The following is a 25,719-nucleotide window of genomic DNA, read 5'->3' on the forward strand; positions in this document are numbered from 1 at the left end:
ACAATTGTGTACTATGGGACTCATTAGCCAATTAATGACAACTCTACAAGACACTCTGAAAGAACAAACTCAACTAAGGGTTAAATAAAGACAGTTACCTGCTGCTATACTGCACGCTAGGGATGCTGTATTACACATGGATAAATGATCCTGATGATCTGGTAAAACTCAGGTATCACAGAAGCTACATTAGAGATTTTTAAGTAATGCCATAGAAGGTGACACAGTGAGTGAGAATGTTCTTCTCCAGCCCACTTTCTAAGTGAGTCAAATATGCCTGCAATTTTCAAAAAAAATTCAGGCTCAAAATGTACCCATGAGTCATTCAGTTTCAAAGGCCCAAATTTCGAGACTACAAAGCCATGTCAATATTATTCTAAAGGTCCCGTCAAGCTGTAAATCAATGTTTCCAAGAACACACCCTTGCTGTGCTATGAGAGGGAAGATCTGCTGTTGCTCTACCACCCTGTTGTTTAAAGGGATTAGCCCCTGTGACAACCCCCATGCAGAATCTGTAATAGTTTTTGTGATGCACACAGGAAAGCTGGGTGCTGGCCACCCAGTTGAAAATCAGCCCAGATGCTTAGAGTAGAGAGGGTGGAAGCCCATTTATCTTTATTTTGTAGAGTGACTGGGATGTTCACGAAAATGATGTGCATATGTTTCATCAATATCGATCTTTGGACTGAGAGCCTCTATTCCCGCAGCCTTAGCCTTAGAGACGCCGACGCAGCTATCAGTGAAGTGGGTCCCTGTGGGGTGTGGGATTCGGCGGGCCGGAATAACAGGCGAGGAGGCCAGATATAGTGGGCTATGTTTAGCGAGATTTATTGTAGACACAGGTAGGTGGGGATGAAAAGTCTCTGAACAAAAGGGGACCGATGGTGTTTCTTTGGTGAAGTCCGAGGTAGAGAAGACGTCCGGTCGGGGAGGGAAGGGAAGACCTCCTGCTGCTGGGCTGATGTCGTCAGGATGGTGTAAGTCTTCCCTCTCTGTAGAGCCGTCGGGTCTTTGACTTCTGTTGGTGAGCCTCGGAGGTTTGGGGCGAGAGAAGAAATAGAGGACCGTTAGACTTTCGCTCCTCTCAAGATTTACAGCTATCACCGACACCGGGAAGTGGGGACACAGAAAGTGGATAGTGAGGGACGGGTAACACGGGGAGGTGGAAGAGGCCGACAAACAGGAGGGGAGACCACGGGTCGACAGGGTGCTCGAGGTGCAGGAAGGTGGGGTCTATCTATACATATATATACAGTGCTCTCGTGCTCAAGTAGGTGCAGCGCTATACTATTTACACTAATTACAACTATCTACAAGCGGCACACGGAGACGGATGACGGTTACTCCCGTGGCCCGCCGCAACTCCCTGGTGAGTTGCGGCCGCTCTCCAGCCACCTCCTGAGGACTCCACCAGTCCTCAGACCACACGTCGCCGTCGGCGTCCTCCTCCACTCCTTCCGCTGGGTTCTCCGACTCCTCGCTTCTCTCTCTCAGCTCCGGTTCCTTCCTTGCTGCCTCCTGCCACAAGTCCGCGGGTTGGAACCTCCTTCGTTGTGGTTCGCTGGTTTTTATATCTTCCGGGATGTAGTCGGGGGCGGGACTTCCGGGTTCCTCTAGGACTGCATCCGGTTGTCCGTCTTCCGGGTTCTGACCTCGGTGACCCTGCAGAGGGAGAGAGAGAGAAGAAGTCCTATGGAGAGGGAACAAGTCATCATCTATGTTAGACGGACCCCTCCCCGCGCAAGGATGTCTCTTCGTTATGGTAGGTACGGTGGCCTTTCCACAGTCCCATTCTGCTCCATCATACATACTGTAGCTTCCCACTCAGCTCCAGCAGTCCTTGCTCCCGATTTAGGACTATCTGCAAGAGTGCACAATAGTTACTCCCTCACCCCAACCCCCCTCCCCCAATGCTGCCCACAACAGCAAACCCGGACCCACTAGATGGATTCCAATATTTCCGTTAGGGTGCACAATCTGCCCCTGCTTCAACACTGGCCTACAAGCCACCTAGCAGAGTTTGTGTAACAACCTGCATTAGATGTGTTGCCATGGCTCAAAACTACTGATGGCCCGGATCTCAATAAGCCCCACTAATCAAGAACTTACCAAGTGCTACAGCTTTAGGTCCAAGCAACCATCCACAACCCAGAATATGCTTATTCATGTTGTGTCCAAGAGCAGAATTCACAACGACAAACTAGACCAGGCTGCCACAGGGGCAAACATTTTCTTACAGAGACTTTTGTACAATTCAATTTAAAAAAACTTCAGGTATGAAACAGTATACAACTACACAATTATAATAAAATAAATGGGACCGACTACCAGTTACAGTTTACATTCAGAGCCTTTACTCTCAGACCACAATGTCTGGACCTCCAAGCACTTAATTGCTTCCCTTCTTCGATCTGTAAAGCACAGACATGTTTAATATTCTCCCTCCCTACGCTCCCCCCCCCCCCCCCCCCTCGAAAGGGCAAACCTTACAAGACACATTGGGGAACATGCTTATTGTTAAAGTGGCATTGGGGAAGCCACATTTATTACGACAAACTAAACAATGTTGCCACAAAAGCAAGCAGTTGTTTTCCTTCAAGTATATTTGTACAATTCTGTATATACACACACACACAAACTAATATAAAGTATTGATGGTACATTCAAAAACTGCACAACTGAAAGAAAATAAATTGCCAATATAAAGTTTAGACACTGGAATAATTATGCGGACCTACACGCACTTGATTGCTTCCATTCTTCAGATCTGTACCTACAGGTCTAAAAAATTCCCCCTAAAAGGGGCATAAACTTCTAACCAGCTAACCTTGCTACTAGAGAGAACATGCTTTTGAGTAAAGATTAGCCACTTTTTGGGGGTAAAACCTAGGAAAAGTTAATTTCTTCCAGGGCACTGGTAGTTAATAGGTAATCACTCAAACGGTGCAGGAAGCATGCTTTGCCACAATGGACCAAAAGTAAACGTGTTACTCAACCTGGAGGGGAGTGAAGACAAAAGAAAAAAAAGGTACTTTTACAGCCCTTCTCTTCCCTCCCGGAGCAGATTGAATATGCCTATACAACACAAGACTACTTCTTAAAGAGCAAAAGGAAAAAAAAGTCATCACAAACTGTCTCTGGAGAACCAGATAGAGTTCTTGGGCAGGTCAGACCAGACGTTGCAGAAATGGGCTTCAGGCAAGGCTGCAAGCGAGTTTGAGCTTTCGTTTGTAAGAAAGTAAAGTCTGGCACACCAGCTGTTTCCATTCAATTAAGAAGTCTCGGTTAGTAAGAATCAAGCTGGAAAAAGGCTAGGAACAGAATTGCCCACACATCATTTTAGCAATGCTATATTGGTTAACGCTCAAAACCACCTGTAACGCAGCACAACTAGGAAAAACTGAAACGAGGCATCTACTAACAGTACACGAAGCTCTCAGGGATGAGATGCCACGAAAGAGATTCAACGCCCCTCTTGCAAATAACCTGAATGGTTGCTACCATTTGGAACGCCAAACCAAAGACTCACTGTCACAAGCCCATTTTACCACCCACCAGAGACACTGGAATTGTGCAGTGGAGATCAAATTATGTGTTGTGGAAATGAAGCAAGTGTGAAAGCACGTGTGCTTCACACGTCAGGCTTTCAGACTTGCTTCATTTCTTTTCTAAATACAGCGCTGCTGGGTGCCGATTGTGGGCAATTGTGAAAATATTCCTGTTAATTGCAGCGCATGACGAGCGCTGTGATTAACAGGAATACTTTCACAAAAACGCCCACAATCAGCACCCAGCAGCGCTGTATTTAGAAAAGAAATGCAGCAAGTCTGAAAGCACGACTTGTGCTTTACACGTCCTGCTTTCAAACTTGCTTCATTTCTTCTCTGAATACAGCGCTGCTGGGTGCTGATTGTGAGCCAATGTGAAAATATTCCAGTTAATTGCAGCGCATGACGAGCGCTGTGATTAACAGGAATACTTTCCCAAAGGCCTCAGGCAACAGGTAAATTGCCGTTTTTTGCCGCTCACATTTTCAAAGCGGGCGGCGGTGAGAACGTGTGCGCGCTTCACAGGAGACACTGCGCGCTCGGTGCCTTAAAGGTGCGCGCTAGCGCAGCCGCGCAGGTTAGCGGGAACCCTGGTCACAAGCATGACAGCAGCGTCATGATTGGTCTGAGCAGCCTGTTTAGCTGCTCGGGCAGTGCCTGTGAGCATGGACGTCCGCAGAAATTTTTCCAGGGGGTTGAGGGGCAAAATGTTTACGTCATCACCATCCTCCGACATGATGTGTGCCAGGTGGTGCACAAGAAACACTGGGGCGCAGGAGGAGTCATGTAGCTCTGAATGCCCCTCTTGCTATTTTCCAAGCTCTCTGCACTTCCTAGGTCATTCCTGTCCTCGTGACAGACAGGCTACCACAATGGCACTGCTGAGCTCCACAAGTATTCTTCATCTATAGATATTCTGTGTAATATGTACACCATGTGCACTCATGTCGATCCGGGTGTATGCAAAGAGACACAGAGACTGCTTCTGGGGTAGTTTCCAATTCAGCGCCAAGAGACTTTTGGTGTAAGCGCGCTCAATGAATTCCCTATAACATAACAATAATCTTATACAAAGAGGCTGAGGCAATAGAGCATCACACCTAACAAACAGTCCATGCACAGTCGTGTGTATGCAGCGCACATTTAAATAAATAAAATAAATAAAAACAAAATAATGGTCATCAGTCGAGAGTAGTGTAGAAATATTAAAAGGGTGGATAGGAGACAGGCAGGTGGATGGGCGCTTACAGGCAGGCAGGTGGATAGTAGGTTAAAGGCAGGCAAGTGGATGGGATGTTAGAAGAGGCAGGTGAATGGGAGACAGGCAGGTGGATAACAGGTTAGAGGCAGGTGGGTGGGAGCTTAGAGGAGGCCGCAGGATGGGAGCTTAGACGCAGGCACGTGGGTGGGAGGTTAGACGCAGGCTGGTGGATGGGAGACTGGCAGGTGGATAGTAGGTTATGGAGGCAGGTGGATGGATGCTTAGAGGAGGCAGGTGGATGGGAGGTTAGAGGCAGACAGGTGGATGGGAGCTTAGAGGGAGGCAGGCAGGTGGTGGTTATTGGCAGATGGATGGATCCGACCAGGACGTGATAGTGGTGGCTGCCTATTAGGTATAATGTCCTGACATATTCGAATGCATTCAAACTTACCCAGACAGTGTGGTATATTTTATTTTCCTCCACAGGGCACTGTTGTAATCAGGTGGAGCAGGGGCTGGCCCTGTGACCTTAAGTGGCCGGTGACTGCTCCATAATACGGGGTGAACTTTTCTCCCACACACCTTTGGCTGCAAGGCCCTGTTTGTGCACAACGCTTTAGTTAGTACTTTCGGTTGGCCCTTTCCTTGCTTTTCCTGTTCTCCAGTTGGTCCAGGCCTCACACGCAGAATCTCCTAAGGGTGCTAGGGGCAGTTGCCCCCTATCCGCGTCACCCATTGTGTCCAGGTCTGTTTGTTGCTGAAGCTGCTCGGAGCAGACCTCATCCTGGCCTTCTGTCCTCTGAGTTTGGAATGCCTGTCACACACACTGCACCATCTACCGGGTGCCAAGGGCATGTTCCTCCCCTTACCCAACTCCCCCAACTCCCAACTCCCTCCAGACCCTCTGTTTCAGGACTGTGGTAGGAGCTCAGAGAACACACCTTCCCGGCCTCATGTCCCCTGAGGTGGAAGCGTTCCTCACACAGGTGTCTGTCCCCTCTCAGTACCAGGGCAGTAGCTGTCTGGAGCTAAAGGTAATATTACCACTGACATGGTCATTAAATTTCTTGAGGATGTTTTCTCAACAGAAGGCCTTCCAGAGATTTTGGTCTAAGATAACGGAATGCAGTTGACATCAGAAAAAAGCAGTTATTTTTGAGGGGTTGTGGTATCAAGCATGTGCGAGTATCATTATACCACCCAGAAGGAAATGACCAGGTTGAATGCTTCACAGGATTATAAAGGTGGCCAAAGCACTCCGTCTCCCCTTGTTGGGGAGGGATCCAGTATGTATACCCTGTAGTCTCAGAGACCCCTCTGCGATAGTCCACAGTTTAAAGAGAGCCACACACAGCGGAGGTGTGGGAATGACACCATTTCCACTGGGATCACAGCACACCGATCGTTGGACACAGTTTTTTTTCGTCTCCCGGTTGTGTTTCTTTCACCCTCCCCCACCTCTTTCCCGCTTTCATTCTTTGTCTACCTCCCCAGCTCCTATCCCTTCGTCCCTGAATCTTTCCCCTTACCTGCCTTTTACCTTACATATGTTTTTAACACATGTAACTACACTCCAGCAACTTGTAACTGTGATCTGAAACTGTGTAACGATGTAACCTGTAACTATGCTCTGAAATAATGCTTGTCCTCATGTAAAGCGCTCTGATACCTCCGGGTCTAGCCAGCGCTATATAAAACTTTTCAAATAAATAAATAAATGAGTAGGCCCCTTCCTGGGCGCTCCTTCCCTCTGGCGGGTCCGGCCCTCACACACAGCCCTAGCGGACGAGAGCCGAGGTCAGGGGCCCACCCCTCATCGCACCGCACCCCAGTTGTGCCACGGCTTAAAATACACATTACTGGAGCCCCTACCACCAGGGGGTGAGGGCGAAAGCCAGGGTGCTAGGTCGCCAGCTTCCGTTGACCATGGGGACGTCTAGGCGCGTTTCCTCCGAAACCTCCAAGTGTCCCCCAAGTGCACCTGGCCGCTGTGGTGCTGTTCTGCGTGGGACCGAGGCGCATTCAGAGCCGACTCCATCCTTTTACAATGCAAGCGCCGCTTGTTCCGAGGACTCCGTTAAAACACTCACATAGTCAGATCAAAAAGATTCACCTAAGTGCCATTCGAGCTAAATATTTACATATCGTATGGTGTACGGGAGAGAGTGCTGTACTGAGCATTCTATGAAGCAGGTGTGACTGTCACGTACATAGCATATTCCTGCTGTGTGAGTACCATCTCAAAGCAGAATCCCTATATAGGTGTCCAGTGGGCAGGCATTTAAAGACATTCCCAGCAATAGCTACTACTTCATTTTTAGATCTATTTCACTGGGGAACGAATGAAGCATAGGAGAGGAAAGAGGGGGTAAGAGGCAGTTCTTGGAGACGAGTCTTGGTTTTCAGCAAGTGAGGAGCTAGACCGAGACAGAAAACAGGAGAGGTTATGACTTACTTCAAGCTGTGGCAGCAGGCAGGCCCGGACCTTCTCTCTTATCTTGCAGATCAGCAGTTTTCCCACTCATCAAGCAAGGCCTGCAGGCAAGCACTACTGTGGGGGGCTGTCCTTGAACTTATGCACGGTCCTTTACAGCGTAAGATAGGTAGCGCAGCACTCGTCATCATGTCATGATAGGGATTTGGTGCTGCTGGCCTAAAATATATAATGAAGAGGCCTGCTTCCAAAATTAAAAGATCCATCCATTCCAGTGTCACAGCAAGAGCTGGGACAGCGTTACAAAAAAGGATTGGCACCCGCACCAGTGCAGCGGGCCGGGTGATCCAGGGGGGCAAGCGCCCCTCCATGCCCCCCCTTTGCCCCCCCCCCTGCGGATGTCCATACCTGTGAGGCTTGGGACAGTTCTCCACTAATCTTAGCAGCACAGCCGGGTGGCGAAAGGCTAAGTGCGCATACCACTCCTCCTCCTGTGAACCAGCCCAGCCCCGCCCCAACCTGGCTCCATGCAGAAAAATAAAATGATCATAACAGTGTGTTATTATCATTTTATTTTTCCTTGTTGCACTGCTCTGAGAGCAGTAGGGCGATGCTCCTCCGCCTTAGCAGAGGAGCCGCCACTGAAGTTCAGGATCTAACCTTGTAATTCACAAAGTCTATTCACTGTCCCACAAAAGCATGTGGCAGAGAGCTGCCTGTGCCAGATCCAACCTCAGAGCCAAATCCTGCATTTATCAAAGGGCAGCAGACCTGGGTATGGTATGCAGACCTCATATTTTTCATTAATTGTAACAAACCTATTTCTCTCTGTGTCCCAGGTTAGTTTGCCACATTAAGTTGTTCACTATTAAATGTGTCTTCATTGGACACCACACCATTTGGATTGCATTTGCCAGGTTTGCCCTGCACCTCTTTCACAAGGTTCTCTTTCACCATTCTCCTCGGTGGTGGAGGTCGCGTGGAGCAGCCCCGCACCTAGTAAAGCACCTGCCGCCATTACAACTGTGAGGATGAACCTGCCCCGGGAGTCACCCACAGCACATCAGCTGATGGGCAGGTGACATTGAGATGTCCTTCCTGGAGGTGGGTCAGGTGCAGCGAGCTGCATTCAGTGGCCCCTGTCTGCACCAGGGCATATGATGGCCATATTCCAAAGGATGATTATAATGTTGAAATCCCTGAATCACCCAATGGACTCTAATACAAACTTTGCAGATTTTTGTCAGTTCTTTACAGAAATCTAGGAAGGTTTATTGTGCTAAAACAACTTTTAATGCAAACTACAATCATCAATTTTCTAATCAAATGCATCACCGGTATAGTTAATATTGTCATAAAGTATCTTACAAAGGTAGGAAGAACATTACTGTGATTAGATCCTGACTAAGGTTGTTTTTTAAAAACAAAAAGCGCAGTCCTTCCTGCGCGTAGACAGGCCTGTAAGTAGTCACCCGTGGCAGGTAAGTTGCGGTCTAGCACATGATACTCCCACGTTCCGTCATGTGAGGCCTGTCCTGCATCAGATGGTTTGATACATGATCTGAAGTGAATGCCCTGAACTCTTACAGACATCTTACATGGAGGTGCAGCCTAGTCTGTCAGGTTTCTTTGGTTGATGTACAGCAGTGAAAGCATTACTGACCCTTACTTAGTATAATTAATGCACATCACAGAAACTTTGAACATAAAACTAAACAAAGAAACTAAGAGCTCAAAACTAATGTAAATATTGAAATAATTAAACAAAAACAGTAGCCTTTCGCTGGCCAGTTGCCATTTGTACCAAAAGATGGCCTGCCCAATTTGCAAAAATTCCAGGTTTCCCTGGCCCAGCATTTCTTGGGGCTTGGTTTTTAAAAAACAAAAAAAGTCAGTATCCCCGTTGTACTTTTTTCCTGCCTGTGAAGGGTTTTCCAACAAAGGAGTCAGCAAAAGCTCCACTGTCAGCAACAAAGCCTTTGTTCTCCTCTTTGTCTCTTTTTAGGTCATGCCTAGCAAGCAGCACATGCTATTTGTTTGCGAAATAACTATTGATAACTTTCATTGAGCTTAGAACCTGGCTTACTATTGGATGGCTTTATTGTCACTTGTAATTTTCTTGCTTCTTATTTAATGACTTGCCTTTCTCTTCTTGTGTTTATCCCTCCCTTGTAGTATATACTCTTTACAATCCTTTTAATTGTCGGACTTGTATACTTCCTCTGCTCACATTTTGGGAACTACTTTTTTCTTTTCCATTCAGCCCTCCATGAAAGGGCATGTGTTTTCTAGCTCTCTCCCTTGTGTGCTGCTTCTCCTCTCAAATACCTGACCCCCCACCCAGTGTTGTGTTGCTCCCCATCTGGCCTGGTTTGTCTGTAAAAGCATAGCAGGGGCAAAATGTGGCCTAGTGAGTAGCACTTCTGACCTTGGAACCTGGGGACCCCGGTTCAAATCCCAGCTTCTGAGCTAGGCTTGGTAGTTCGGGCTGGACTGTTCCCATGAGGCACAGGGTCAGACTGATTTGCATATGGCCTTGTCTGAACTGGGGTGGTGGAGTGAGCTAAAGAATGATGATGGATTAAACCCAGATCAGTTGACTGGGGGTGAGTGTTTGATTTGCTCAAACACTCCGTCCATCGTCCCCTTTGGTATCGCTCTGAGCTAGGCTCAGCATAGTGTGAATCTACCTGTGCCTAAAAATGTAATGTACGAAATGCATTTGTGTAATACCCACTTGACGTACATCATCAATCATAGGCTCCCAGACCCTCCATTTATTGTACAGTGCTCTGTGCTTCCTAGCTAGGTTTGTGCTAGATAAAATACCAATACATAATTACAGCAACAGGGGTGTTTTTGCTGGGTTATGGCTGAAGAGTAGACTTTAAGGGTTGTTCTTGTTTTATCTTTTGCTTTCCACATATTGCTTGAAAGCACAGGCTTACGCACATAAATATTTTATAGCTCTGGAGGAAGGGCCATATGTTGCCTTCACAGCTCGCATCTGAGGCAGGAGGTTACATAGTGTGACACTTCTGGAGGCCCAAAAATCTGTTCCTTGAGCTACAACAGAGGACCCAAATGACTGAATCCTTTGGAAAATAAACGAGGTCTTGGCAAACATTTTCCTTTACATTCCGACACTTCCTTATTCTTTACAAATTCTGTTCAGCGTTTATTGATCGAAGAATTAACCATGCCATTTATAAACACATTACATTTCAGATTCTATAAGGTATGTGTTTGCTTTTTTTCCAATATTTTGAAATAATTCTTCTTTTACTTTTTTTAAACAATACTTTACAGATTAACGTTGGGGAAGCCAACCGCGCGACTCTCGCATTATAAAGACCAGACTTACTGGATTTGCTTAGGCTTATTTAGGGGTGGGGCAGGAGAGACAGAGTTGAACCCACCTCTATTAAGTTCTTCCTTTCTCCTTACGAGCCCATCCCTCGCATACAAAATGCACTCTGACCCCTCTTTTCTAACATTTCAGTAGTTTTTTTAACTGTGGTTGTTCTTTAAATCTGTTGGTAAGCCTAGGACCCATGGTGCTTCTTGTGCCAAAATGCAGATATACTTTGCCTTTAGTCTAAGGTGACCATATCTTATAACCCAAAAATGGAAAATTTCACACAAAAAAAGTGGAACAAAATTTTCACATTGACCAAAAGGCGCAGAATGACTTTAGAGACCATGTCACCAAGGTAGAAAACACAGACACCGAAGCACTAAAGCGAATACATTAAATATTTTTATACTTGATGTAATAAGTGATAATCAGTGGCAGCCGGGATGGTTCTCAGGTGGTTGGGGGGGTGCAGGCGCGTGCGGGAGGAAAGGTCACGAGAGGGGGGGGGGGAACAATAAAAAATAACAAAAAAAACCACTTACATTGCCATGCCAGTCCCGCGTCTCTGCTCCTGCTCTCCGATGCACAGGAAGCACAGAAAAGGCTCCCCTGAGCAATCACTACGCTGCAACGTAGCCAGTGCTTTAAATGGGCTGGTACTCACCGGTACTGAGTACCGGCACTTCTTACAGTGATCACTCTGAGTACCGGCACTTCTCTACTGCTGAGGAGAGTACTGGTACTCATGAAAAGGTGGGCTCATTGGCTGGGAGTGCTCATGAGCAGGAGTGGAACGTGTCTGGCAGCCAAGGCGCCACTCCTGTAGCCCCGATCTGAGCCCCAGCTGAGCTATTCCCCAGGGCTCATCTGAATAATGTCCGGTGCTCACCACCACGTTGTGCTGGACAGAGCAGGGACCGTAAGATTCATTTTACCTTCTAGTGAGCGTGTGCGATTTTCAAAGCGCAGCACTTCAGGTAGTGAAAAGTCAGTGCAGGGTAATACTTATCAGGGGCAAGGGCGGCGGATTCTCACACTAACCGTACTTTCTCTTGATCGAAGGGTTAGTGCCAAGACAATGCGATCGAAGAGGCCCCTGGCGCGCTAATCTAACTGCTGTCTGCACTGAGGCACCTACCTTTCTAACGCCACATGCCTCAATTACCCGCTCTGTGCATAGAAGGCTTTCTTATATGCCAAAGAAGCTCAAAACTAGCGCCGCCAACCCTGCTTGCTGTTACTGTTCCCCGGGTCACGTCAGGTCCCACATGGGCACACTGTTGCGGAGGAGCCATGCTGTGGCAGGATGTTGCATTTCCTGCCTGCCAGCCGGGTCCCAGGGCACCCAGGAGTTCCCCTGCTGCATGGAGTTAAAGGAGGAAGCCGGTGTTCGAGAATCGATCAGCTGCTCACCTCCTCCTGAACTCGACATGATGGGCTATTGCCTGGCACAGCCCAGCAGAGCCCAACTTATGCCCCAGACTCATGCCAGCGTGAGTCTCATGGTGGGAGCGGGTGGCACAGGCTGAAACACTGCCGCAGGGCTCGCTGTCTGACTCTCTGAAGAAGAAGAGACAGGCTAGAGACCCACGTGGTGCCAGGCCAGCAGATCCTCTCGGTGGATCGTTGTAAAGAGATGCAGGTAAGTCAGATATTCATTAAAAAATATCCTGCTGCTGACATTTAAAATATTTGTTACGAAAAGGGGGCTTCAGCACGGCATATGGCCAGGGCTCGAGTCGGGGTACCACGCGGGTGGACAGCGTCCCCCCACTTATTTTCCCGGGAGCTCGATAAATGGAGCCACACATTCTCTCTTTGGCCTCTCTGGGGCGAGATCGGAGCTCATTCAGAACCCTACTCACGCGCTGGCTTCTCTGATGCAATCGCACTTAAGGGGTGAGCGAGGGGAGGCAATGAGTCTGATGGTGCAAGCCACCTTTCGTGACGCCCTGCAATAGGGCCTTGCAAATGGGCGCACTGGAGTTGTCCGTCTTTGCTGAAAACGCGCTACGTTTTGTCTAAACTAGCAGTTTTGCTGATTTATTAGTGGTGCAAAGTGTTTAACATCCCTGCTCGACAGTGACACTACGAAGCACCCTTTCTTTTCTCAACACAGGTAGACTTGCTAAATCAGAGATAAGTCATGTGATTATTGTTCCCGCTGGAGGGAGGTCCGAATTTTCTCTACTGGCAGTTTTCACTCTCACCGTTAATTTGCCTCCTTCAAAAAAAAACATATTGTATTGTACTGTATTGTATGTGGATAGCTCAGTGAGTTGCTGTTTTTGTCACAGAGATCCCTTTGTTACATGTGGTTTGTCCGCACCTGCAGCTGAGGTTGGGGTGGAGGATGCTGATTTTTTTAGAAATTAAATAATAGCTTCAGAAGCACCTGCTGCAGAGTTTGACTTCCGTGATGCTCAAATGAGTGTGATTTCTGATATTGGTCTAAGTCTATTGACATCATACCATGATTTTGTTCGAAAGAAAGTGCTACTCTAAGTGTTACACATCTAGTTGTTGCCCGACTCTTGTAAATCCACTGAATCTATGAAAATGTCACACATAGCAATCTGAAACCTTGCCAGTTATGGGGTCCATCAAGGCCCTGTGCTGTCAACCACATTCACGCTATGCTCTGCATTTGCGCAAACACAGGAATCATGGCAGTCCCCTGGCAGTGGCAATCAGGCTACGGCCAGTGTGGCCCACGTGGCAATTAAAAAAGCCATGGTGAAGAGTATAACATGGCTTTTAACATACCGGAGTATTTTGTGTGTCTGCTTATGTTTGTTTGTTTGCCTGCATTTGTATGCCTGTTTTTTGTAAGAAAAAAGCGAGAGAGAGAATCAAGACACTCTCAGGAGGTATTTTAAAGAACATAGGTGGCACTTTGTGTGTACATGTCTGCTTGGCGACAAAGGTTCATAAATAACGCAGTTTGGAGGGTTGGTGGGTGAGTGAGTGGATGGATGAGTGAGCAAGGCTGGATGTATAGATGGATGGATGGATGGATGGATGGGTGAAAGAGGGTAAATGATTGTATAAAAGGGCGGATGATGGGTGGATAAGTGAAAGATTGGATGGATGGATGGATGAATGAAAGGGAGGGAGGATGGATGAAAGGGTGGATGATGGATGAGTGAAAGGGGGGATTGAGTGAAAGGGTGGATGGAATGAAAGGGTGGATGGTATAAAGGAGTGAACAGGTTGGTGGGTAGATGAGCGAAAGGATTGATGGATGAGTGAAAGGATGACTGGTTAGGTTTAAAGATGGATGGATAGGTCTGGATATGAAGAGTGTACAGACGGAATGGTGAAAAACTGAATGATGGATAAAAAACTGAATAGACGACAGAATGCATGGTGTAAATGGTGGACATCAATAGGTAAACAGTAGGATGAAAGGATGAATGGATAGATCGATGGAAGAGACAAGAGATATCTTCTGGCGAGGGTCATTATGATTTGCTTCATTTGCTTGGCGCCATAAGAGCTTTGGTTTGAAGTGGGTTTTTTTGGTTTCTTCCTACTCACGTGCTCAAAAATTTATAGTATTGTGCCAAACAACAGCAATTAAAAGTATGACATTAAGAAGGTGCAACTATTGCAAAAAAAGGAAGTGTTAGCATATTATCGTATTTCTCTTTAATTTTGTTTAATGGGTTAACCTGCTTAGTTTATATAAACACATTTATCATGTGTTTTAGTATGTACTGCAACTATTATAGAAGTCGTTAAGTATCATCATGTCTTGCCCTTAGCCCCGCCCACTCACTACACCTCTAGCTCATTTTAATGAGTACCTGCCCTTATTTTTTCCCATTTAAAGCACTGAACGTAGCGTTGTTATTAGTTAGCACCCAGGCCCGCCTGACCAATCACAACGCTGCAGCGTTGTGATTGGTTTTGAGCGTCCTAGTTCAGTGCTCAACCAGGGAAATGGGGGCCTGGACTTGTTCTGCGTGCAGGTTGTAATGCAGTCTGCATGGAGAACAGGGAAAGTGCACATGACTGGTTCTGGCAGCCCGAGAGGGCCGGCCAACAGTCATGGCGCCCCTTAGGAGTGGGCAAACCACTCCTCCCCTGCCCTGCTCCGAGAGCAGAGCAGCCCCGCCCACCTGCAAAGCAACAGGAAACATAAAAAGATAATAACTCAAAGTTATAATTGTATGTTTCCTTTGCAGTGGGGCTCTCTCCTTCTCCATAGCCGTCCCTGGTTGAGAATTACATTGAATTCTGAAAAGGCTGGTTCCTAATTTTGCACCAGAACACATACATATTGTTAAGTCGCCCATCTGCAAAAACCGGGATAAATGCTGAATTTTGAAATCTGCCCGGACAGATGGTCAGAAACTGGCGCGCCTGGTGAGGTCACCAGACTTTGCTCACAAACATTGATCGACGTTTCCAAAGTGATGTTTCTCAGGTTTAAGTTTAGAAATTTTGTTTTCACATCATTTTCAGTCTCAGTTTGGGTGACTTCTCGTTTGTGTGACGGAAGTCATCACTTCCCTAAGATAGTGCTCCTGACTCGTGAGCGCGTGTGCGTGCACGGGCGGGGAGAGGTTTCACCATTTGTTAACGACTCGGCACCAGGGAAAGCTGGTGCTCCGCATTTCATCCATTGCTAATTGTGTCTTTTAAATGCAAACCCGGCTTTCGGAAGCACTAAATGCACATTTTGTCTTTAGGTCTGTTGCCTTGACAACACAATCCATTCGAAACATCCATGGAAATGAAAGAAACGAGAATACTCGGACGATGAGAGTGGCGCGTGGACGACGGTAAATATGAAAGAGCTTGTTGTCCATTCATGGTTTACGTTTTGTTGGGTCTTTTGCAGCCTTTCCACGCGCCAGGGCAACTTTTAAAGGCTTCAGTGGAGTTCAGCACAAAGGAGATGTTTCTGTTTTACAAATAGATTGGTGCTGCGCCCGATTCACGCAGTTATTTACACATATAAGCGGAGTTGTTGCGCCTAGAAGCGAGGGGCCAGCAGGGTAGTTGCTCAGTCAGCCCTGGTGCCAGGGGCAGGTTGGGTGCCACATGCATTCCTCACTGCACCTCACTTTAGTGCACAAAAAGAAGCATTTACGAGTGGAAATTTCACTTCCTGCTACAAAGTTCATTTGAAGTCGTAAATGGATTCATTCATTCATATGTGTAATTACTAGTGTGGTATAATTGTACCTGGCAGTGAATGTCACAGGGGCGGCTAGAGGGCGTTTTAGTGTGGGAGCCCCTGTAGAAATTGGTGCACGACAACACGCATGTGCAGTGCTTATTTTTGTAAAAGAATTCGTGCCAGCGGCCAGAGTTTTTGCTCAGAAGCGCACAACTTCCATAATCACAAATTGGGGATCCAAATATAAAGGCAGTGCTGTCTTGATTCCAATCTGCAGGGTGCGTATTTTCAAATACCCGCCCTGCAGTCCTCGATCCGTTATCTGCGGTCCAAGGTGGGCCACGAGCACTTTCAGTTTGTTGTGATTCCTTTCGGCGGTGCCAGCGCCCCTCAGGTGTGCACGAACATGATGGGGATAGTCACGGCCCACCTACGTAGGTCATGGTTTCCAGTATTCCCGTACCTCGATGACTGGCTGCTGGAGGCAGGCTCCGCACAGTCAGCCATGGCCCACCTCCAGACGACGGCGAACCTCTTGACATTGCTGGGTTCACTGTCAGTGAGCCAGAGTTCCACCTGACTCCTGTGCAGAGGCTCCCATTCATTGGAGCAATCCCGGACACAGTAAAGCTCAGGACTCCCTCCCTCGCTACGAGTCCAGGACATTTGACAAGAGACCTGTCGGTGAACCAGGCACGGCCCGTGCAGGGCGTTATACCGGGGCGGTGACGTCAGGCAGGGGAGGGTCAGGGTGGGGGGTTGTAAAATGTGGGATATGGACTATTCCAGGTAAGTACCGAAAAAAATAATAAAACGAATTTCGTTGCCCACGCTGCGTCGCCAAATGTGATGCAGCGTAGGCAACGAAATTCGTTTTATTTATTTTTTTCGGTACTTACCTCTAATGGTCCATATCCCGCATTTTACAACCCCCCACCCGACCCTCCCCTGCCTGACGTCACCGCCCCGGAATAACGCCCTGCACGGGCCATGCCTGCGGTGAACATGCGCTCTATAAATCCCAGTTAATATTAACATTAACATTTGGGTTATGTACTCGCTGTTTCAAGCTTGATCCTGGATCACGGTAGGAGCGGCTCTGAGGCTTCCTGGCCTCTTAGCCTCCTGCACCCTCCTTGTCAGCAATGCCGGTGGCAGATGCCGGCTCTGAAGAGGAACTTGAAGTTCTAATGAATCCGACTTCAAAGCAGTGTGACTGAAGTTATCCATGTCTCCGAGAAAAGGGCTCGAATAATGCTGTGGTGTCTGTTTGAGTGCAGTTGGTCCAGTGGCAGACCCTTCTATGTTCCCCCTCAGAGTAGACGGTGAGGACAGACACGCCTCGGCTAGACTGGGGAGGTCATCTGGGAAAGGTAGATATCAGGGGACCCTGGTCTTCGGTGGAGGGCCGGCTCCACATCAGTCTCATGGAGTTGTGGCTCATCTGTCTAACTCTGAAGGCCTTCCTGCCGTCCATCAAGGACAAGCTTGTGCCCTATGGACACCATTGTGTAGTACCGTCACAAGCAGGGTGGAGTGAGGTCCTGAGACTTGAGTCAGGAGGCTCTGCCTTTTTGGAGGTGGCTGGAATATCAGGGCATTTTCCTGATCACAAACCAACTGGCCAGGTCCCTGAATACCAGCACAGATGAAGGAAGCAGGCGATGTCTGGCAGATTATGATTGGCGTCTACATCCCAAGGTGGCACAGGGCATCTTCCGACACTGGTGAGAACCCTGGCTAGATTTTGTTGCTACTGTTAAGAATGCATATTGACAAATGTTTTGTGCTTTTGAGTTTTTGTAAGAACAAGATGCGTTCCAGCTAAACTGGAACAAAGGAATCATACGAGCCTTCCTACCCGTCCCTCCTGACCATAGCTCTAAAGTAGAACAGGAATGACCAGGACCAATTTATCATAGAGGCTCCAGACTAAGCCAAGAGACTTTAGTACCTGGATCTTTTGGGCATGAGCATATGCCCTCTGATCAGACTGCCATTTTGCGAGGTCCTACTATCTCAGCAACACGCCAAAGCCCTTTGCCCAAATCTGCACAGTCTACACCTGTATTCCTGGACATTGAGCTGCATTGATCTGTAGCTTTGAGTGATGGACGCCAACCCTGCCCCCTGGCGCCCTTTCATGAAATCCATTTATACTGGACTCTGGGTAATTTTGAGGCCCAATGTGGCGTTCACAAACTGACCCTTTACAAGCAAATCTGTTGGACGTTCTTTTGTTTTATCCGTGCCTCAGCAGGGCCTAGCAGGGAGCACTATTGTAGGTTTTTGGTCAGGCCTTTCAGCCTTTCTACGCCTGCCAGACTAGTCATCTTTGTTTAAATCACCTAAGGTGATGAGATTTAAAAAAGAATTGACACACACACGTATCCCATCCCAAGTTTGTGATGCCACAGTGGGACCTTAACTTGGTTTCAATGTTTCTCATGTGTGTACCTTATGAGCCAATACATTTGTGCTAGCTGCATCTCCTGACTTTGAAGACCATCTTTCTACATTGCGATTACGTCAGCTCTTTGCCTGAGTGAACTTCAGACACATATAGGGCCACTGTCATACACCAACTTTTTCCTAGACAAGTTGGTGCTGAGGAGGCGGGCGGTATTCTTGCCAAAAGTCATGTCTCCCTTCCACGTTGGGCACTCAGCCTGTGTTCTTTCCTCCCTCTCAATCCTCAAAACAGGAGGAGAGGGGGAGCTTTTACATTTATTGAACCAAGAACCATTGAGTGGAGGATCAACGTTTTGTGGGGTTCTCCAGAGCAACAAAAGGCGGCGCAGAAGAGACCCTATCGAGGTTGGGTAGTCCTCAGTGTTACGATGTGTTATGCACTCGCCAATCGGCAACCTCCAGAAGGTTTGAGAGCCCATTCCACCAGGGCTAAGGCTGCTAGCTACCCTTGAGTAGGCATGCAACGTGCTTGTTCTTGACATCTGCCAGGCTGTGAGGCAAGCATCATAGCCCTATGTTATATTATGGTATATGTATTTATATAGTTCTCTATCAACTGTGCGGGAATACTGATACTTTGAGGATGAATGATGCTAGCCTTGTTGGGACTTACTCAAAGAGCCAAGTTTTCAGCTTCTTGCAAGATTCGAGAAGAGAGGAGGAGGCTGTGATGTGATGTGGGAGGTTGTTCCATGCTTTAACAGCGATGTACGAGAAGGCTTGACCTCCTGATCATCTTTTGTGTGTGCAGGGACGTGTGTCAGTAAGAGTCTGGTTGAGCAGAGGTGCTGGAGGGTGGTGGAAGTGTATCTGGCTTTTCAGGTAGGGTGGGATGTGTTGTGCAGTGCTTCGTATGTGTGAGTGAGAAGCTTGTACTGTGTGCGCTTATGTATGGGCAGGCAGGTGAGCTCCCTCAGGGGAGATGTGATATGGGACTGACATGGGTGGTTGAGGTCAAGTCTGGACTGTGGACGGTCTGCAGTCTTTTCATGAGTTGCTTGGTAATTCAAGCATAATGGGAGTTCCCATAGTTTAGTCTGCCAGTGATGAGAGATTGGGTGACAGTCTCTCTAACGTTGTTTGGTAGAACATGCAGGACAAGGCATATTTTCTGAAAATCACACATTGGTCTTGTCAGTGTTCAGCTTGAGGCAGTTGGACTTCATACAGGTGGCCACCTCGGTCATGCAGGTGTTGAAGATGTTCTTTGTTCTGGGTGTTTTGTTTGTGAGGGACAGTATCAGTTGCATGTTGTTTGTGTAGATGGGTATGTTGATGCTGTATGCTCATATGACGTCGGCCAGTGGGGTAATTTCTATGTTAAGGAAGGTCGGCCTGAACGAGGAGCCCTGAGGAACTTTGCAAATTAAGTCCTGGGCTTTTGAATAGTAAGGTGGCATGTTTACAGTCTGGGGTCTTCTGTAAGGAATGTGCAGATCAAATGGAGGGTGGGTCCTTGGATCTCAGTCTCATTTAGTCATTTTATCAGGATGGGGTGGGAGATTGTGTCGGAGGCTGCTGAGAGGTCAAGTAGGATGAGGACCAAGGCTTTTTCTTTGCCCAGGCCCATCTTTATATCGACTGTCGCTGAGACGAGTGCAGTCTCAGTGCTGTAGTTGGGTCTGAATCCTGACTGTGTGGCAACAATTGGCAATGTGGTTAGCGAGACGCCTGTTGATAGCTTTTTCTAGGACCTTGTTGGGTGTGATAATAGAGAGATCAGTTTGTGGTTGGTGAGCTTAGCAGGGTCTGCTGAGGGCTTCTTTAGGGGAGCATTGGTAGCTGTATGCTTCCAGGCTGTCTGGAAGGTGACTGTGTTGACTGAGGTATTGAGGATGGGGGGGGGGGGAGGGCTTTGCTGTTAGGGGTTTAGCCTTTGTTGAAGGCGTGGTAGGGGCAGGGGTCTGCTGGGGGTCCGAAGTGGATGGTCTTCACGATTGTTGTGGTTTCTTCTATGTTGATGGTGTTCCATATGTTAAGGGTCTTTCCTTTGTCTATTATTGGCAGGCTAGTTACCAGGCCACTGGAGTCCAGTTGCAGGTCGAACTTGTCGTGTACGGCTGTGATTGAGAGGGTGGTGCACAGTTCATAAAGGGGGATAATGTTGCTGGCGGTTATTGTGGGTTTGGTGAAGTGCTTGATGATTACTAAAATGTCTTTGCTGTTATTGGAGCTGGTGTCCTTGGGTTAAGCTAGGGCTTCCTCTTGGTTTTCTGTATTTGCTGGTGGTTGCGCCTCAGGGCAGATTTGATGTTTTCTTGGCTGGCTTAACCCCTCCTTTCTAGTTGCTTGCAGTGCTGCTTGTTCTTTCTGAGTTTTTCAGTGTACCAGCCAGCCTGCGTTTGTGTTGTTACTGATTGGCTTCGTTGGTGAGGGGCCAGCATATTGGCACAGGCAGTGATCCAGGTTGTAAAGTAGTTGATATCCCTTATTTGTTGCCTGTGTGTTTTAGTTGGTTCTTGTGGAGAGCGGAAGCCTAATCCATCTCTGATGTGTTCTTCTAGTGTTGGCGAGCTAGGCCTGCCATGGGTGGTTATCCGTGGTGAGAGATGTTGATTTTGAAGCTGTCCATGGTGTGGTCAGAACAGGCGATTAGTGTGGGTGTGTTTACTGTGATGTCATTGAATGACGTGAAGACTGTGTGCTCGATGTGTCTGGCGGCATGAGTGGGGCTGGAGATGTATTGAGTGAGTTTGAGGTTTTCGAGTAGTGTGGCATAGTTGGGATCGTTCATGTGTTCTATGTGAAAGTTGAGGTCTGCTACGAGGAGGTAAGGGGTGCATTCAATGACTAGGGGCGCAACGAGGTCCACAATGTTATTGGTGAAGCTTGTGCAGGTACTGAGGGTTGGTAGACCAAGGTTCCACCTAAAGTTAAGTTGGCTGTGATTCGCAGTTTAATTTCGAGGTATTCCTTGATGCTCAACTTCCATGGAGTTGGCTCCGGTTTCTGTGTAAGTGGTACAGCTGATGGAGTCTTTGAGAATGATGGCATTCCTCTCCTAATCACCACACTCAAACGTAAAGCCAGTGGAAGCAAAAGGAGGAACAAAAACCACTTGACTGCAATTTTGTAGAAAAAAGTTCATACAATCCAACGCTAAAGTCACTCCAATCTGTGCAGTCTCTGAGAGGTGCCCACTCAGACATTTTCTCTTCAGTATATACTTGGACCCATGTTTGAGCTATTCAATATACTGACAACACACAGCTTTTTGTCAATAGTGCAAAAACAGAACTCAAAATGTTTGGGACTGAAATGTACTTAATTATAAACTTTGTACCAAATTAAAAACCTTTTACTTTCACATCTCATTTTCAATGCAGTTTGCAGTCTTAAGTAATGTACACATTTGGCTTTACTTTTCACTGGCCTTTCTTATAATATCCAGATTGGCACAGTTTTGGGAGATATTTCCATGGTTTGAAGGTTCTAAAACCCATTTTCTATTCCACACACGTAGATCTCTAGTGACATGAGCTGCCATGAACACCAACATTGAGTATTGCAACTCTGTTTACACTGCACTTCTCTTTTCTCAAATACAACATCTTCAGAGAATGCAAAATGCTGCCATTCATATGCTTTCTGGGATAAGCAAAAGACATCATATTGCACATATGCCCCCATCAAAGATTGTACCCTTTTCATATTAGGCAGGCAAGTTTTACATGTCTACGTAACACTGCCCGACCTGTTTGTCTCAAAGAATCTCAATGTCCTATATAAAATGAGTATTAAAGAATACAAGCTCGCATTAATGGAAGAATAGTCTAAATATAGCACCCATAAAATTGAAAATTCATCCTCTGCTAAAGAACTTTTCAGGCTAGTACAACTGCTTTCGGCCTGTCAACCCAGAGCAGAGCCAGAGATTTCTCAAGCCTTTTGTAACCAGCTAGCAACCTTCTTCCACTCAAAAATCATGGACATTTATACAGGTTTTGCCCCTAAACCTATAGTGCCCACCAGCTAAGTTGCCTCCAGTTGGCCCACTACAAAGTCACAAGGGATGCCATCTGGCTCAAGCCTAGCGACCAAAGATCTCTACGTCTTTTCTACTCTCTCGCCCGAATTGGCTGCACAATATCTCATAAAAAACCTATGCAGGATCACTTCTAGAAGCCTGCCCTCCAGCAGTTCTTCATATGGCGGCCAACATTATAGCGAACCCACTTTGTAAACTAATGAATAATGTGAACCCATCCAGATCCTATTCTCTAAGTTGGAAGCAAGTTATCATTAGGCCTCTCCTAAAAAAAAAAACCGAATCTAGACCCCACGGACTGTAAAAACTCTTGCCCTATCTCCTTGGTCCCTGTTCCAGCAAAGATCTTGGAGATGCACCTTAGCATCCAGCTGATGGAAACTGTGGAACAGCAACTTTGGCTTAATGACTCCCAGTTTGGTTTTAGGAAACACCATGGGATAGAAACCACCCTAATATAATCCACAGACTATATTAGGCGCATAGTGGATGAAGGACAAGAGGTGGCGCTGATACTCTTGGATCTGTCAGCAGCATTTGATACCATCTCCCCTACGCTGCTGCTGGACAGACTCCAAGGTCTTGGCATCTCTCATCAAGCATTAGCCCTCTTGTCCTCTTTCCTTAGGGAAAGAGCCCAAATGGTGAAATTACAGCCCTTCCACTCATCTTTGAGCCCTACGCTTTTCAATCTTTATATTGGCACCCTTTGCGCTGTGATCCATTCCTTTGGGCTGGAGGTAGTAAGGTAGTGTCGTATGCAGACAACACTCAAATCATGGTATCAATCCCCAAGAACTCATGCTCGATAACACAGAACATCTTTGGTTGTATGACCAAAGTGGCAGAAGGGATGTCAAGTAACCTTTTGAAACTCAATGGGGACAAGACGGAATTTATGATATTCGGCCCAGGGACATCAAGTTGGAATAGTAACTGCTGGCAACATTCCTTAGGAATCTGTTCTACTCCGGCTAAGAAGGCAAAGAGCCTTGGAGTAATAATGGACACTGAACTTAACTTTAATGTCCAAATGAATCGTACTACCTGCACCTGGATTATAAGGATGCTTAAGAAAATCTTTCCATTCATCCAGCAGCCGGCACGTAAGCAGGTAGCTCTTGCCCTAGTAATGTCCAGACTTGACTACTGTAACTCGCTGTCCCTGGATTCCAGCAAGAATATGCAGCATAAGCTCCAGGTGGTGCAGAATTCATTGGTGAGACTTGTTCTGGACATTCCCAGAAGGCAGTCTGCGGGGAAGGGACTAGAAACCCTGCACTGGCTCACTATTAATAAGCGCATTAGCTTCAAATCTCTATGCATGGTAGATAAGGCACTTCATCTTCCCTATCCAACAAGATTAAAAAACATGTTCAGTTGGCAATCCCCAGGCAGACTCCTCCGCTCATCGCTTCAACTGCTGCTCTCAGTATGAGAACCAGAAAAAAGAAATGGGGCGATAGAGCATTTTTGACGGCCACGAGCAAACTGTGGAACTCCCTTCTACTAAATATAAGGGCCATCCTCGGCTCCTGCCCTATAGGATTGCTCTTAAGACATGGCTATTCTCCGTGTAATGTTCCTTCTGAAGCTGGTTTACTGGTGGACCTCTTCCGTACAGTGATCTATAGCGCCTTGATGTGCTTGGATAATTTTTGCTTTCAAATCAAATTAATTCAAAATCAAATCAAAGCAGGGTTGTTTATCACAATATTGTAGTTAGATATATTTTCTGGTATAAATATTGTGTCCTAATTTTGTTTAGAAAAATAGTTTCCTGCTTGATATAGATATTTTATTATTACCTTCAATGGAGCAATATTTTTGGTAACAACATTTTATTTGTATTATAAAGGTATACAGCAAATTATCATAAGCGAACACTATATATTTAACTTTGTCATCTCGAGGGAAAGTTTGTGTCAGGGACCCAACCTCAGAATTGACAATATCCATTAATTTGTTGGGCTCGAAGCGACCATTACTTTGGTGGGCCAGGCCCGCCACTCTTGGGTGTTCTTTCCATGAGGTGATCAGTAGGGCATCCCCAGTTATACCTCTTGCTCCTGTACCTCCTTCCCTGGACCCCATATTTTGTCAAGTTTCTTTGGACATCCTTGTGCTAGATAAGCTGTTCCCTCCATCAGCATACACCAATCTGTATTTCGTCCCCATTGGGTTGTCCGGAGTGCAGTCTTGCTTCCCCAGATCTGTATAATGTCCCTCCTGACCATCATTAATGGCGTATTACTGAACAAGAGGGAATGCCGAAGCAACACCAGTTCTCCCCACAGTCCTAAAGGATACAAAACTGAGTCCAAACTGAGCTGACATGGTGTGTAAAATAACAATGGATTGGGACGCGCCCGCGTAATTACTAGTGGCTGAGATTAATTCAAACATTCCATCCATCACTTTCTAATATATTTTAGTGTGTCACCCTAAGTGGTACGGGTATGCCCTCACGTGGGTCTCATGCATAATGTCACTGGAACCAAGCTGTGCCTGGCTGATGAGCCCATAACTAGGGTGAAACCGATCCTGGGCTGATTGTGTCCCGGTTCAGGGATGACCTGGCTTGGCAGTTTGTGCTGGACTGTTCCGATTGGAGCAGGTTCAAGTCTGATTTGCATATAGCTAGGTCCAAACTGAGGCGACAAGGTGTGCAAAAAAACAAGGGATTGGGATGCGACCTGAGCAGTTACCAGTGACTGAGATTAATACAAGCTTTCCATCCGTCACTTTTTTGTGTATTTTAGTGTGTCTCCCCACAGACCTAGACATATCACCTGCCCCGATAGCTCAACCAGCTATCCTTCCGCCCGCTCCATATATACACGTATGGTGCGCCAAAAGGCCCCCAATCTTGGACACTCCGTCAAGGTGTGTATCAAGGTCTCCCTCTGGTTACATCCATAATAGGCAGCCATCGTTGAGACGTCTTCCGATTTTATACAGTCTGATTCTCGCTTAATATGCTTTATAATGTATCCTGAGTTGTATTAGGCGGAAACCTGCCCTAATTGCGACCTTCCTCAGGTATCTGCATGCTTCCTTCCAGTCCACCTCCTCACTTACACCTAGGTCCTGTTTCCACTTTCCTTTTAACCTGTCCATGGACTCAGGGGCGGCTCTAGGCTCATGGCAGCCCTGGGCAGGGAGTGTAGGTAGGGGCCCCCGGAAGAGGAGGTCCGGGCGGGGCGGAGCCCCCCGGAGCTCAGGAAGGAATTCGAACAGAGCCGGAGGCCGCCAAATCCCTGCCAGGGGCCGCCACACAAATATGTATCCATCCTCAGAGGATTATTATATTAAGGATATATATTGGCATGGTGGCCCCTGGGGTTTGGTGGCCCTGTGCAGGTGCACAGCTTGCACATGCCTAAGGCCACCCCTGATGGACTGTAAGCAGTTCCAGGTCAGTGTTGTGTAAATGTGTGAGATTGTATGTCGGTGTAGTGGGGCCGCCAATATCCTGTATTCAAGTGGGGTTTCTTCAGCTATCTCTACAAGGTGTACAGTGTGGCTTTTTAGTGCAGGCCTCACCTACAGGTATCGAATCTCTGGGACCCTGCTAGCTCATATCG

General features: G+C 47.1%; 1 protein-coding gene across 9 annotated transcripts in view; it reads left to right on the forward strand.

Moving 5' to 3' along the window:
* ARAP1 (ArfGAP with RhoGAP domain, ankyrin repeat and PH domain 1) overlaps positions 1-25,719 on the forward strand; it is a 768,097-nt gene that overhangs the window by 196,076 nt on the left and 546,302 nt on the right. For all 9 annotated transcript variants that reach the window (XM_086933788.1, XM_086933791.1, XM_086933794.1 and 6 more), the window contains exon 3: positions 15,239-15,331. The gene's annotated coding sequence lies outside the window, so the exon portion shown is untranslated. The remainder of the gene's footprint in view (positions 1-15,238; positions 15,332-25,719) is intronic.

Source organism: Lissotriton vulgaris, chromosome 8 (assembly GCF_964263255.1).
Source record: "Lissotriton vulgaris chromosome 8, aLisVul1.2, whole genome shotgun sequence".
Taxonomy (NCBI): domain Eukaryota; kingdom Metazoa; phylum Chordata; class Amphibia; order Caudata; family Salamandridae; genus Lissotriton; species Lissotriton vulgaris.